Source organism: Alosa pseudoharengus, unplaced genomic scaffold (assembly GCF_046254945.1).
Source record: "Alosa pseudoharengus isolate Yale_2024_CS ecotype anadromous, Long Island Sound unplaced genomic scaffold, YU_APseudo_1.1 YU_APseudo_1.1_scf_1, whole genome shotgun sequence".
Taxonomy (NCBI): Eukaryota; Metazoa; Chordata; class Actinopteri; order Clupeiformes; family Clupeidae; genus Alosa; species Alosa pseudoharengus.
Window position 1 is genome coordinate 13,048,065 of NW_027468564.1, and position 14,291 is coordinate 13,062,355.

The 14,291-nt window shown below is 39.7% G+C and overlaps 2 long non-coding RNA genes across 2 annotated transcripts; both read left to right on the forward strand.

Annotated features, from left to right (window-relative positions):
* Positions 1-7,907: 7,907 nt before the first annotated feature.
* On the forward strand, positions 7,908-9,699 carry LOC143137770 (uncharacterized). The gene is made up of 3 exons (XR_012990092.1): positions 7,908-8,205; positions 9,420-9,457; positions 9,663-9,699. It is a non-coding gene; the product is annotated as an uncharacterized LOC143137770 (long non-coding RNA).
* A 616-nt stretch (positions 9,700-10,315) lies between these two features.
* LOC143137765 (uncharacterized) lies at positions 10,316-10,998 on the forward strand. Its single transcript, XR_012990091.1, has 3 exons — positions 10,316-10,381; positions 10,478-10,758; positions 10,922-10,998. It is a non-coding gene; the product is annotated as an uncharacterized LOC143137765 (long non-coding RNA).
* The last annotated feature ends 3,293 nt before the right edge of the window (positions 10,999-14,291 follow it).

The following is a 14,291-nucleotide window of genomic DNA, read 5'->3' on the forward strand; positions in this document are numbered from 1 at the left end:
GTCTACAACTGTAAGATTGACTCGATCGAGTGATGGCCACAGGAAAACCCATTTATAAGTCCTAATAGCTTGCCGCTTTACGCGCAAATGGTTGACCACAAACCAGAGGCTACTAATGAACTGTGGCGCTTAGCTATAAACTGAGGAAAAGGTTAATAAACACACACACATTATTTAAAAAAAACAACGGTTTCATAGGTCTACAACTGTAAGATTGACTCTGACTAAGAGTTGGAAAATCTATTCATAAATGTACGTTATGCACAGACACTGTTAGACTTACATTTCTTCTCCCGAAACAAGTGCGCTAGGGTAACATTACTTAAAGACCAAAGGACTGATTAACGTTGTTTTCATGAGGGGAAGTGACAGTTGTGTAACTTCAAAATGTTATCAAGCAATTGTTACGGTAAATTCAAGTAATTCATGTACTTACCTTGATCGGTGGAGAGTTGTTGTTAACTGGAGGGTGGTGATCTGCTGTTTCCCATGACAAATATTCAAGGTGATATCCAAGAGTCGTCTTTCAGAAAATATAGCTTTTGGCTGAGGGTTGCTTTTGACAATGCAAGTAGTGCTGCCACTAACGACTAATTTTCTAACGATTAATCTTTCAACTAATTTTTCGATTAGTCGACTAATCTAAACGACTATTTTTTTTTACAAAAATCAAGTGTTTGTTATTTCGTTGTGTCCACAACTGAAGGGAAAACATAAAGTATCGATCACCCTACTTTTGTTAGAAGCTTCTTAAATGAACAATTAAAAAACATTATGTGTAAAAAAAAAAATATATATATATATTAAAATGCTACCATCAGATCTAATGTCAAACCTTTGATATACTTTACATGCCAGTGTTGCCATGGACATAGACAATTTTCAATATTTGTCAAACTTCTTTGACCTGAGGGCCGATCATGGCACCTACATGAATCCACCCCCTCATCAAATTATCATTATATCACATCACAATTATTATTATGCTATATTGTTATACACTTCAAAGCAGCCAATGTTTAAAGTGCTAACCCAGACAGAAAAATATATTTGGGCCAGATTTGGTCCAGATCTTCATTAGCATTTGGCGCAGATCCTCTAAACGGGCCAATACCGGAACAGGTTGGAATTACTGATCAGAGACAGATCTGGGCCAGTACAGTTATTATTGCCATGGCATTTGGTGCGGATCTGGCCCAGACTCATATTCTACATCTGGGGCTCATCTGGCCCTGGTCTGTGATTCATATTTAAGCTATCAGACAATTAAGACCCACACAATTCGTAATTTTCAAAATAGTTTTTTATTTTAAAAAGGCAAAAGAGAACACTGTGTCCGCTAGCCTAAGCTTAGGCCTAGGCCTACAACATAACACAAACCAATATGTGAAATATAAGGCTTATGTTGATAAACAAACTCCGCTAAACGCACTGAAAGAAAATGTCATGTTAACATAGTCCGTTGCATCTAACCTGCTGATGTCCCGATGATGATGACGACGGCGCTCAGCTGTGTCGGAGGAAGATTACTGGCAGTCTGGGGAGCACTGAAAGCACAGAACAGTTGGGCGATCCTGCAGATCTGCAGCTCGGTTGACTTTGACAGCGACAGTTTGTTGTTTCGTGAGTTCTTCGACGTTAGCTAGGCTAGATAGATAGATAGATAGATAGATACTTTATTGATCCCCAGGGGAAATTCAAGAGCTACTCAATCTAGACTGCAGGGCAGGCTGCTATCATGGCAGCTCACAGGTCAGCAGCAGTTCCTTGGTCACAGCAGCGGCAGATCTCTCGTAGAGTAGGCTACAGTGGGCAGTGCTTCGACTTGGCCAGCTTCACTCGTGGTCCGCGCGTGGGATCACGCGGTATCACGCGACTTTAATTTGTATTTTCCCAGTGAGACGCTGCAACAACCCAAACAACCGGTAGATGGCTCAAGTGAGCAGGGTGTCTCGTAAAAAGAAATGGAGCCTGGAAAACCCTACACAGACTTCACAACAGACTTTAGCAGACTGGTTTAGAAATAATTTAATAGCCAGAAATATGCCTGCCCTGCCCTAATAAAGAAATAGTTGGTTAACTGCGAGTGAATCCCATTTGCAGCTGTAGAAGAAACGCAGGACAAATTAAACATTCTGGTTTTCTCCGAGTGCAACGATGATAGACAGACATCATTTGGACAAAATATAGAGCATATTAACCTCCGTTGCTCAGCCAAATGCCTTCCTGTTACGTCCTGTTATCATGGAGTTACAGGCGATAAACGATTTTTGATGGTCACAAGTTTACTTCATTAGCGGTTTATTTTTTTGATTAGGGCTTAAAGAGTGTTTTTCATTTAAAGGTTTGACTTTGTGCTTATTCAGTAGAGCATTTAGTGCTCTTCCCAATCCCAGACGTTCACATTGCATGTTAATTTGTAATGGATGCAACCGCAAGATAGGCTACGCGTTTGACGGCAATGCGTTGTTAACAGACATGAACCAAGACATAGCCCAGCAGCAATCTAGTTGCAAGTTGCATGACCCTCCCTTGCCTGCTAGAAATTGTTCAATGACCCTCCGACAGAATTGTTAAAAAAAGACATGACCCTCCCCTTGCCAATTGTCGCATTTCTTCCGCCCGCGCTGCTTTGCGCCACAGCCACACACTGTGATAACGTTCTTAAATCAATCTTTTGTGAGCTTGCATGCTACCAGTACTCCCTTTTCAAATGTGTTGCGCCTGTTTGCACAATTTCACAAATAATCATATGTGATTAATAATAGGCTATGACAAATAATCCCTGTGCATGGGGACCGAAACAATGCATGCCAACTTTTTCCGTGTTTATCACGTATTTTAACTTTCCCCCGCTGTCTTGCCGTAAAATAGGCTATCCCATATTTTAATACTCTCAACAACCCTGCCATCGGGCCTGTCTCTGTGTTGCCCTGTTGCTACGCATAGGCTACTTGGAACATAACACATTTTACAAAGGACAGATGTATCGTAACACCCCAATTATCACCACTTTTGTTCAGAAATTCTAAAACAACGATGTTTTTTAACACTTCAAAATAACATTTGCTAAATTAACCTTACATTTTTCAGTAGCCATATGTGTGTGGATTTGAATAAAATCTGGTTTGGTTCTTAACAGGAGCATTTACTGCCTGGAATATCCAATTTTGTTTACCACGCTCAGAGTTATAGTGCTGGCCTGATGGGTCGCCTATTTACACCGTTTCAACGGCACATGGACGGTTAGACCGAGAATTCTCGTCGTGAAATTAAAATTCCACTGGAGCTCCAAGCGGTTGTGTACACACAGCCTTACAACACTGTTTACAGCTCTTTGAGTCACGGTAAAATGTAATTTTTGGTACATAGCTAATTTAGATACACCTATGGTGTGGATGGTTGCGTCTCTTCAGGAGTCCGCCATCTTGGTTTGTATAGAAATGGATATTAAGTGACACGCAAGACAGTGGAAATACGGGACCGACGGTAATAGGGGGAGTTCCGATATGTTGCTAGTGACAAAATATTAACTTTCAGTGTTTTACTATGTCTTTGTCATGGGGAAGTGTTTATTCTAGGCTACTGTCAGTGACTGCCGTGAGAGAAGCGGGTTCTGTGTTTCGTTCATGTCAGTGACTGACGCGAGAGAAGCGGTGTCTGTGTTGTGTTGCGTTGCATTAATTTATTTTCATTGGGCATGCCGTGCCGTGCCGTCCACAGCTCTTCAGTTCTGACAAAGCCGAAATTACTCCTTTTGAAACAATGAGTGCAGGAAGCGTGTTTGTATGGTTATATTGCTTGACGGGGGGGATCCCATGAAGCTTTCAGCCATAAGGCTACTTTGAGAACATTTCAATTCACCCGACACTAATATTCAAAATGTTGAAAACTATTTCGGCATAGCCTATAAAGCAGTTTAATTAAATGGAATGTTAGTTGTAAACAAACAAGCTACTTGGTGAGGCTTGGCCTCACAGATGCGCTCGTGCCTTAGATGGCAGGAAAAATCTTCAGCCTATTAAGACCCCGTTTACACGAGCATGTGCATTTTTATAAACGAAGACATTTCCCTACGTTTGAGCCTTTCATTTAGACGCAAACGGAGAATTCGCCCCGTAAAACGGTTATCCAAAAAAACTCCGGCCAAAGTGTTTTTTTTTGAAAACTCCGTTTATGTGTTTGGTTCTAAACTGTGGTAAACGGAGTTTTGGGCAGCCAACGTCACAGTATGCGACATAAGTACACCAAATGTGCGACCAATGTTTACATTTACATGTTCTCACGTGCGACTTTTCAGGGTTCTGATCGGTTAATGTGAGCTTGAGCTTATCAGACTGCCACTGTGGTTTGGCGTGCTCATGACAGCATGTATGTACACGGGTTCGTGTAAACACATTTTAAAAATAAATCGGTCTCGTGTACATGCAGTTTTATTTGCAAACGTAGATGGCAAGATATTCGTTTAGGAAAATACCCTGCTTCGTGTAAACGTAGTCTAACTGACCACCCGATTCACGTTGGCTGGGGGGGAAGGGGGGCCATCAGACATTTGTGGTCCTGCCCCCAACAAATCACACCTTCCCACCTCTGACAGCTTAAAAGAACTCACAGACCTATTCACAAACCTGCGGCATTTTGCCGTGTTTTGAAATAGGCTACTATGCGGCAACAGGAGCTTCCAATTGCGAGGGAACAATTTTGCATTCATAAAAGGAATGCAATAACGCCCCAACAACAACCAAAACTACTCATTGTTAACATGTAAATTAAATGTAACATTTCATCGTGAATCAAATTAAAATGTTCTCCTCTTTGCAAACGTAGCCTAGGCATATGGTGACAGAGTAATTTAATAATGTTGCAAAGGTAGCCTACTGCATCAATCCATAGGCCTATGTTTCATTAGGCTACTAGGCTATTTGTTTTGCCTTACTCTTTATTCATTTAGGCTAGGCCTTTTTATTCAGTTATTAATCATCTTCCGTCCTTCTCACTACTTGTGTAGCACACACATTCTCCGACCTGTCACTTGTCACTCATCATCGGAAGGGAGGTGTTTGGAATCATTCCCGCATTACAATCGTCAGCCAATCAAGGTGGTCACTTCAGTCAAGCTCGTGCATGAGTAATGACTTCATCTATAGCAACGAAGACTCACTCCTAGTTTAGGAGTTGTCTGAAAGGCTTTGTGAATAACTTTTAAGAGAAAACTCCAAGCTAAAATCTTTTAGTGCGATTTAGGAGTAGCCTACTCCTAGTGGTAAGATAAAAGCCTTTCTGAATAGCCTATACGGCCCCAGTTATTCATCATCTTCAATCCTTGTGTAGCGCACGCATTCTGAGACCTGTCACTCATCATCGTAAGGGAGGTGTTTGGAATCATGCCCTCGTTACAATCATCAGCCAATCAAGGTGGTCATGCTTGCCCATTTACACAAATTAATGGTCGAATATTACTGATGATCATTGTTATTTAAGAACATGCACACTGAAAAAAATGGGCTGTTAAATTAACATTAAAAAACTTGTACATCGGTTGCATCAATTAAATCATGTCCACGAAGTCCAATTAATTCATGTTAAAAGTGGCAAATTGTATTCTGTTAAATTAACAGAAATTTAAATTAACAGTTAAATTTCATGTGTATGTGAAGAAATTGTTTCTTATCAGTCAAACATAATTTTTTTTGCATTTATCAACAATTTTTACATGTGAAACTGATGTATAATATTATTGTCAGTCAAACAGGGTTTATTTTGCTTTGATGAACATAATTTTTACATTTGCCACTGATATATAAGATTGTCATAAGTCCAACATGATTTTTTTGATGCAACCGATGTACAAGTTTTTTCATGTCATATTTGCATGTCAAATTAACATGTTATTTTAAAAAGCCTCTTCAATAACCTCAAGCAATCAACCACAACTAGAATTTGAGTACACATTTACAACATTTATTTCACATTTCCAGACATTGCAGACAAATTAAATCAAGGTCAAAGACAGTGGTCAAAGACAGTGCAGTGCCTTTAGATGTTGAACAACGCAAACAATGGAAAAGACTTAGAAAGGCTGCAGCTTCTGTAGTTTCCCCCAAATCTGAACAAAAATACAAAAAAATCATGACAGCAGCAGCTACATGAACACACTGACCCTTTATTCAGATTATATTATATAATTGTGTGCCGTGCACTCTACTCTGGTGAGCAATAAGAGCGTTCCATGTTTTAAAAGTACAGGGACAATCTGTATATGTGCAGGGGTAGTTTGTGGTGCGGCCAAAGTGGGGATGGTGGAGTTTGTAATGAGCAAGTAGATCAGACCTACTTTGAACCACTGATTCACATCCCTTGCACTGCCACATTTACTGTGAAAGAGAACACAGAAAGGGAGGTTGATATACCAATACAGAATATGAATACAGACACACAACATTATGATCACAACACACATTTAAAAATGTATAACACTTGGTAATCACATTTACCATGTATTGTCCTGTGTCCAGCTTTACAAACTCAGCATTACTCGTCTTAAAAAAGTACAAAAGCACATTAAGTGCACCAAGATTTATGACCATGTAGCATTGAACAGTTAGAAAAGGTTCAGTTTGATGGAGAAGAAAGAGAGGGAAGTACAACACAATAACAAAAAGAAGGAGGGAGAGAGAAAGTGGAAGAGTTAGAAAAAAAGTAAGAAACCGAAGAAAAGAAAAGAAGAGGGAAGTAGGAATACAATGTATAGAAAGTATGAGGGAACGAGACAAAACAAAGGATGGACCTAGAGAACAGGGCTGTGTGTGTGTGTGTGTGTGTAAAAAATCATCAATTGCTGTAACATACCTGGCACATGCACCAAATGTTCCAATTTCAGTAATGCTGTAGCAAGCTCCTTCTGAAGTGTATTTGGAACTGGACTGTAAGGGGCCGTTTGCTCTAGCCTACAGGTGGTAAATCCTCTTCTACACGCTCTGCAACACCCAAATCACATGATACAAACTCAGCATTACTCGTCTTAAAAAGTACAAAAGCACATTAAGTGCACCAAGATTTATGACCATGTAGCATTGAACAGTGAAAGGTTCAGTTATCTAAATGTATTGTCCATATGCAATGCTAACCAGTGACTGCCAGATAAACAAAATGCTCCTTTGGCTGTTTGAAGCAGGATTTCACAAGACCGTTTTTCAAATATCATCATCAAAAAGCTTCAGCATTTATTCACCAGTTGTCGATGGGTTTCAATGCACGCACGCGTTACCCTCCAGTCATGCCTTGGTGCCATCAAAACCCAGCTAGCTTAGCTTGATGTACACTTTCTAGGTTCTAAATCAGCACAGCAATTGACGTACAGCAGTAACCGCAACAGGTTCCCGAAAATTAAATGAACTTGCTATGGAACATATGTCGACATAGTAAAACACACACCACTTGAATACGACGAAAACGCCACAACAATAATCCCATTCTCGACCGTTATATTGGGCTGACACCACAACAGTAACCCATAGCTGGTATGATTAGATGTAAGAAGTTAGTGCAACTATCTGTTTGTAAAACGCAATAGCTTGGCAAAACATTCGGAAAAGCTACCGAAGATTAAGAATCAATTGATATTTACCTCACATTGTAGATCTTGCATGCCGCTCGTAATGTCTTCAGAGCAAGCAATTGGTGTGGAAAACCCAAGTTGATTCCTCCCTCCCGCTTAGACTCAGGTCTATGGAGTGTAATATGTGACAAAATGTTCAAACAATACTTTTCAAATTCAAACAAAAATCAATGAATCAAAATATCGAATACAAAATTAAAACAAAAAAAATAAAGTCAAAGAAAAAAATAAAAACTCGCAAACAAATTATTTGTGTAGTTGCAAAATAAAATTGTCTTTAACTGTTTGAATAACTTCTCTTTTGGTGACAACATTCGTTTGTTTGCTGGCTTTACAGTTGCGATTCTGTCTCTCGCGTTTGCGCTGCCTGTCTTTTCGTTTGCGATTCTGGCACAAAGTTCAAAGTTCACATGTGGGTTGGTTTCTCTGGGGTGCATTCCTATTGGCTGATGCGTTTTGACTGACAGCTGAACTACAACTTGCCTCGAGACTGCTCTTGTTTTGGCGGTTTTGATGTCGCATCAGTACAGTGCTCTGGTGGACTCGTGAAGTGAGCGGTAACTTAAGAACAACGAACTCAAAAAAGTGTAAGTATTGGCCGTATTTGTTGTCTAGACCTTTTGCTGATTTGTTGTGTTAATGGAAAAGTAAGACTCAGCTCTGCTAGTAGCTACGTAAGTTTATCTTTTACCTCATAAACAGACTGTAACGTTATAAAACGCTTACTAGTAGCTAACTTGTTAACGTTATCCATCTAGCACTTGCTAACAAACATATTTTCACATTATTTATATCTGCGTCACTCTATTAGCCTAACTTACATGTACGACGGAGTATTAGGACCACACACGAAGGGGGTATTTTTTTTTTGCCATGATTAGAGATTAAACTCGACTGTAATCTCCAAAGTTAGCTGCCACCGAATCCGGACAGTCAGACTCTAGTGCTAGCTGCTAGGTGCTAGATGCTAACGTTAAATTAGAAGCTGCTAACGTTGGATGACAAATCAACAAAATTCCTTGTGTACTAGTAACATTAGCCGGGTGAAATTGTTACTTGAGAATTGGGTTTAACAACAACTAGGTTAGTGCTATACTAAATAGTTTTGAATGTCAAGAATAAGAAAGACAAAATGTCGAGATTAAATTTCGACTGCAGAGTGGACATGGCAAAAATATTTATTTCATATGTGGCCCTAAAGTTAACGTTAATACCAAAGATTCTAGAGCGCTACGCTCCGCTTTAGAATCTTTGGTTAATACTCCTTCGTAGCTATGGGTATGTGTGTGTGTGTGTGTGTGTGTGCGTGCGCGTGCGTTTGAGAACCATGGACACCAAAGATTCTTGATGGACACTGCCAGCTTGGGGCAGAGAACTTAAGTGTGTGCGTGCACGCGCCTGTGTGAGAGCGGGAGAGACAGACTTTCTCTAGCAGGAACTTGTTAGCTTGAAGAACAAGACGAACTCATGAAATAATAATGGTAACGTTAAAGTAAGATTCCGCTATGCTAGTAGATACATAAGTTTAGCTTTTACCCCATAAACAGACTGTATAAACGCGTACTAGTAGCCAACTTGCTACCATCTAGCTAGCAAAGGTATTTTTACGTTATCCATATCTGTGTCACTCTGTTAACAGGCTAACTTGCAGGGCTATGGGTATGTGTGCTGTAGATTACAGTTTTTTTTTTTCATGAACCATGGACATTTGTCATTTGGAATCGGGAGGCTCACTGGCATGCCAGAACATTTTTGATAAACTGACTAACATTACTTATGCTAATTATCATATTCTTTACAGGGAGTACCTCAACAGGACCCTTAGTGATGCAGTCCCAGGTAAGGCTTGGTCTACCAAAGCATCATCAAAACATAGCTAATGTAACACATTTTTTTTTAACGTTTAGGCCTTTATAGGCACTTTTAAAACGTTTCTGTTGCATGAGGCAGGTAGTGGCGCCTGTAAATAAGTCAATAAATTAAGTTTACTGTTGTGTCTGTGTAATGTAAACATGGTTGTTACACATCCAACTTAACCTTTTAGCAGGATTCTACCCCTGCTGATGCCACTGCTACAGCAGCTATACAAAACATCATAGCAATACTGAACACATCATTGGGAAAACCTCAGACAGACAGCAGTCAGGGTCAGGGTCAGTGTTCAGGCCAGCGCCCTGGCCAGCGCCCAAGCCAGCGACAGTTGAGCAGGTGCAACATTTGTAATCTTGTTTGACTAAAACTATTGACTTGACTTCTGTGTATAAAACTGTATTATTGTAATATTTCCAAAACATCACATCTGTGTTCTTACTGATTTGCAGTAAAGAATAAATACAGTAAAATAGAATATTATTTATTTACTCAACATTGTTTACAGGTCTTTCCCAGGATTTTTCAAACGGAGACCTAACCGCGCTGTCATGGCATTCACAAAGTCACCAAAGGTGGCCAAAGTCTGGAGGCCTTTTAACTTTTCTGTATTTCTTTTACGCAAAAACTCTGACATGACCCCCTCAGCCGAGCAAGACCTACAACATATGCAGGCAGGTCTTGGTAAAAGAACACTCTTAATGGGTGATGACATGGCTCACTCAGAGGTAAGATTTTTATTTCTACGAAAGTCCCTCATCAGGAAATGGACCTTGTCTATCGCAATTCAATCCATAATGTACGCTCCTATTTTTTAGGTCTCCACCTTATTTGAAAGTGCCTTTCCTAAATTGAAAACAATCACAGGAGGCTGGCTCTTGTACAAAGCAGCTGGTATGAATATCAGTTAATAGAAACTCAAACATGTTTTGATGTAAAATTACTTTGAAATTGTTGTGGAAAATTTCTCATAGCATCATTCTTGAACAGGTGGAAATGGACGAAGGCATCTATCTGTAGTAACCCCTGAATCTGAGGGATACACAGGAAGTACCATCAGAAGCGCGTCTGGAGGGGGGAAAACCATGTTGTACATTGTCCCGTTACAGGAGGAATTTGATCTAGTACCTCTTGCCTGTGATGCCCAGGAGTTTTCCCTCATGCCCAAAGCTGAATGCAAGACTTGCTTTAAAGTTATGCCACTGCAGCTTCTTGCTCTCCATGTAAAACAATGCGATGTCCTGGAATGTGACTCAGATTCAGAACCAGAGGTAAAGCAATATTGACACTTAATGTGTAACTGCTTCCTAGAAACAACATATGAGTACCTTCCTCAAAATGTAACTCTAAGGACAGAATAGGAGAAATCCCCCCAAGAATTAACCCATGCAATTACACAATGTAGCTTAAGTATTCATTTTTGTGTTCTCCTAGCCAACACAAGGACAGTGCCCTGTATGCCAAATGGAATATCCAGTTGTGGAATTGGAACAACATGCAAGTTCCTGTGGGGAGCTGGAAATTAACTCGAGAAGGTATTGTTAAGTATAATATTTTCACGAGACATTCATACTCTGATGAAATTGCACTTATTGGTGCTCTAAGCGATGTCATACGTTTCTTAGGCTAAAACATTTTTTGTCACTTAAAGCAAACATCACCTCACCATCCGCTAGCTGCCTGTGTCCTGAATACACTGTAAAAAACACAATCTCTGTGGACAATCCAGGCTCCAAAAACAGCCACAAAACAATTTGGGCAAACCTTGCCCATAAAAACATAACAAACAGTTCCAGCAAATCACTGACTAGATGCGTGTTTAGGAGACTTTAAATTGTAGGGGAGGAAGTAGCGAGCTAGCTTTATATTTTGTTTGAACGTCAACAGAAGTGATGTTACCCAGCATTGTTTAGAGCGCCTTTAATACAAATGTTTGATTTCGGAACCAAAGTTCTGGCGTGTGGCTTCTCTCCGTGTAAAGATTATTTTTTGTCTTTGCAGAGCTGCAGACCATGATGGCAATTGCAACATGTCAAGTGAAGCAATGCATTCTTTTCAAAGGTAAGACCTCCTCTCTTAAGCTGTTCTCAAGACTGCATAATCTGTATTGCTTACTGGAAAAAAAAAACAGTTAACCCAGTAATTATCAGGTTCCGTTTTTAAACGGAATTCCGTTGTTGTTTTTTCGATCTGAAAATGAGACCCACACAATTCGTACAGATCCGAGTTTTTCAGAGTCGGTCAGAGGTCACAGACCATTGTTATGTAGGCTATAACAGGCCGCTGACAATGACGACAGGTTTTATGCTTCACATCTTTCCAAATATCACGCCGCAAGTAGCCTAGTCCGTTTACTAGTGGATTTTCCTCAAAGGTATCAGTAAAGCATTATCTAATTGTTATCTAATTGTTTGTAAATAAAAGTTCAGAGGATGTCTTGGACTGGATCAGTTACCAGGTGGATGAAGGCAGCACATTTCCCCTTTGTGTGTCGAGAAGTGACCTCTTTAATAGAGGAATGCAACAGTGGCAACGGCAAAAAAAATCTTCCCCTAAAGGCAGACTGAAGGTTACTTTTTTGGGGGAATCCGGCATTGACACAGGTGCCCTGAGTAAAGAATTTCTAACAGGTACAGTTGTACAATATACATGGATTTCTATGGAACGTCACGAAAACATGCGTGCGCAACCAAGAGGCAGAAAGCACCATAGAACAGCATAGAGCAATGCAAAAGAGCAAAAGAATAAAATTAGTTTTTGTGCTGAAAACTGCATCAATTCGAAATCACGATGGTTAGAGAATGTTAAATATGTTCAATAATATATGCATGTCTTCGCCAAAAATGACAAAATACGATGTTATATTAATAATCCAAATGAACGTCAAACTTTGAAATATAGTCTAAAATGAGATGTTATTATCATTGAGACAACAGGGGTATACAAAAAAATCCGATTGTATCTTACAGCAGCATACTATTTAGGTTAAGTTTATAACGTTGTGGACGGCCACCAAGCGTCTTCTGCCTCACGGCTGCGCACGTATCTAGTTTTGTTGGTAAACGGGAAACCCGTGTCACTGCAATTTTGGACATTATTAAAAAAAATCTAATAACAGATAATCAGTTTTTTGTTTGTTTGTTTTTCAGAGATGGTTGCAGGGATTGAAAAAAAACTTTTCACGGACAGCTCTGACAATAAGGGGAAAAATCCCCTTTACTGTCTTAACAGCCTGGATAACAACTACTTCAGGTACATAGTTTAGTCCTTGTGTACTGTAAATAATTGCATTCATGAAAAGTTACTTTGATTGAAATACAGTATTGTTATTCTCTTGATATTAGGACTGCAGGAGAAGTTATGGCGGCTAGCATGGCACAAGGTGGACCTCTCCCCAACTGTATGCGTGAATGGTGCTATCGATACCTCTGCTCTGGTGATTCAGACAGCATACAGGTGTCAACCAGTGATGTCACAGATTTGGAATTGTCACAGCTTATAACTGAGGTAATGTAAATTAAGTGTATGAACTCTGATTCACCTTATTCACACTTATTTTAAATATTGGGATGACTGCAGTTAAATGCTGGTGTTAAAATGTGGCCTTTTCTGCATGGATGATTGTATTAAACTGCTACTATAACAACAAGATGGGGTTGGGATGGATTGAATAACTTGGCAGTCACTACTTTTTTATTGATCTAATTGATTTTGCTTTATGCTGTTTGTGCTTTTAGATTAACAGAGCAACTGAGGAGAATATTTATGAGCTTATTGATGGCATTGTAAGCTGTGGATACACTGGAAAAGTGTCAGTGGATAAAAAAGACCTGATAATCAGGTAGTGTAGTCAGATGTATAGTGATGGTTATAAAACTAGTAAGTAAGCAGAATGTGCCTTTGTAACATTGGATGCATAGTTGCTGATAATGTAGATAATGCATTAAAGATCAGCCATTTCTTTCTACAACAGTTGAGAACCCTTTTGCAGTTATGTAAGCACATAATGTAATCTGCTGCCTTGATTAAAAAACAATGCAATGATCTCAGCTAGTATTCTGTCTTTAACGGAGTGGAATGGACATTTTTAAGTGTCTCCAAACTTTTGACTAGTAGTGTACACCTTTTAGGATTGGTTAATTTTTCTTTTAAAAGGTTTATCCAACTAACAAATGTGCACTACTTATTTAAAAAAAAAAATGCATGTGGAGTATTACTTAAAAACCTTTTGTGTTTTAGGGCTGTTGTACTGCACTCAACCATACGAGTTCTCCCCATGCTTGACCAGATGAGAAAAGGCCTGCAGCTGTATGGCCTACTGGAGGTTTTAAAGACACACCCGGACCTTTGTATGCCTCTGTTTGTGCCAGGGGAAGATGATAGGGTATACTTGTCTTTATTCCACTGCTTTGTTGAATTTCCCATTGTCCTACGTAATTTAGAACGACCATTGACCGTATGTTATTTGCACACCTATGAAGAAGATCCATTTTGTGGGCCGTATGACACTTGTATATTAATTCGCCGAACTCGTGAAGTTTAAATGAACTGTCACGTTGCATCTGAGCTGTAAAATGCAGACGTTCAGAACATGGCAACATTGTAGCATATGACGGAGGTGGCTTTTAGGTAGATGGATGACAGCAGGCTAAGTAAAATAGCGATGTTTCCAAGCTAAAGTTCATCAGAATCTTGGGATACGCCCTTAATGCACTTATGAGGTTTAAACGGCCCTCCGCTTCGCGTCGGGGCCGTTTTACAACCTCGACCGTGCATTAACTTCTGTGAACAGACCACCGTGTCG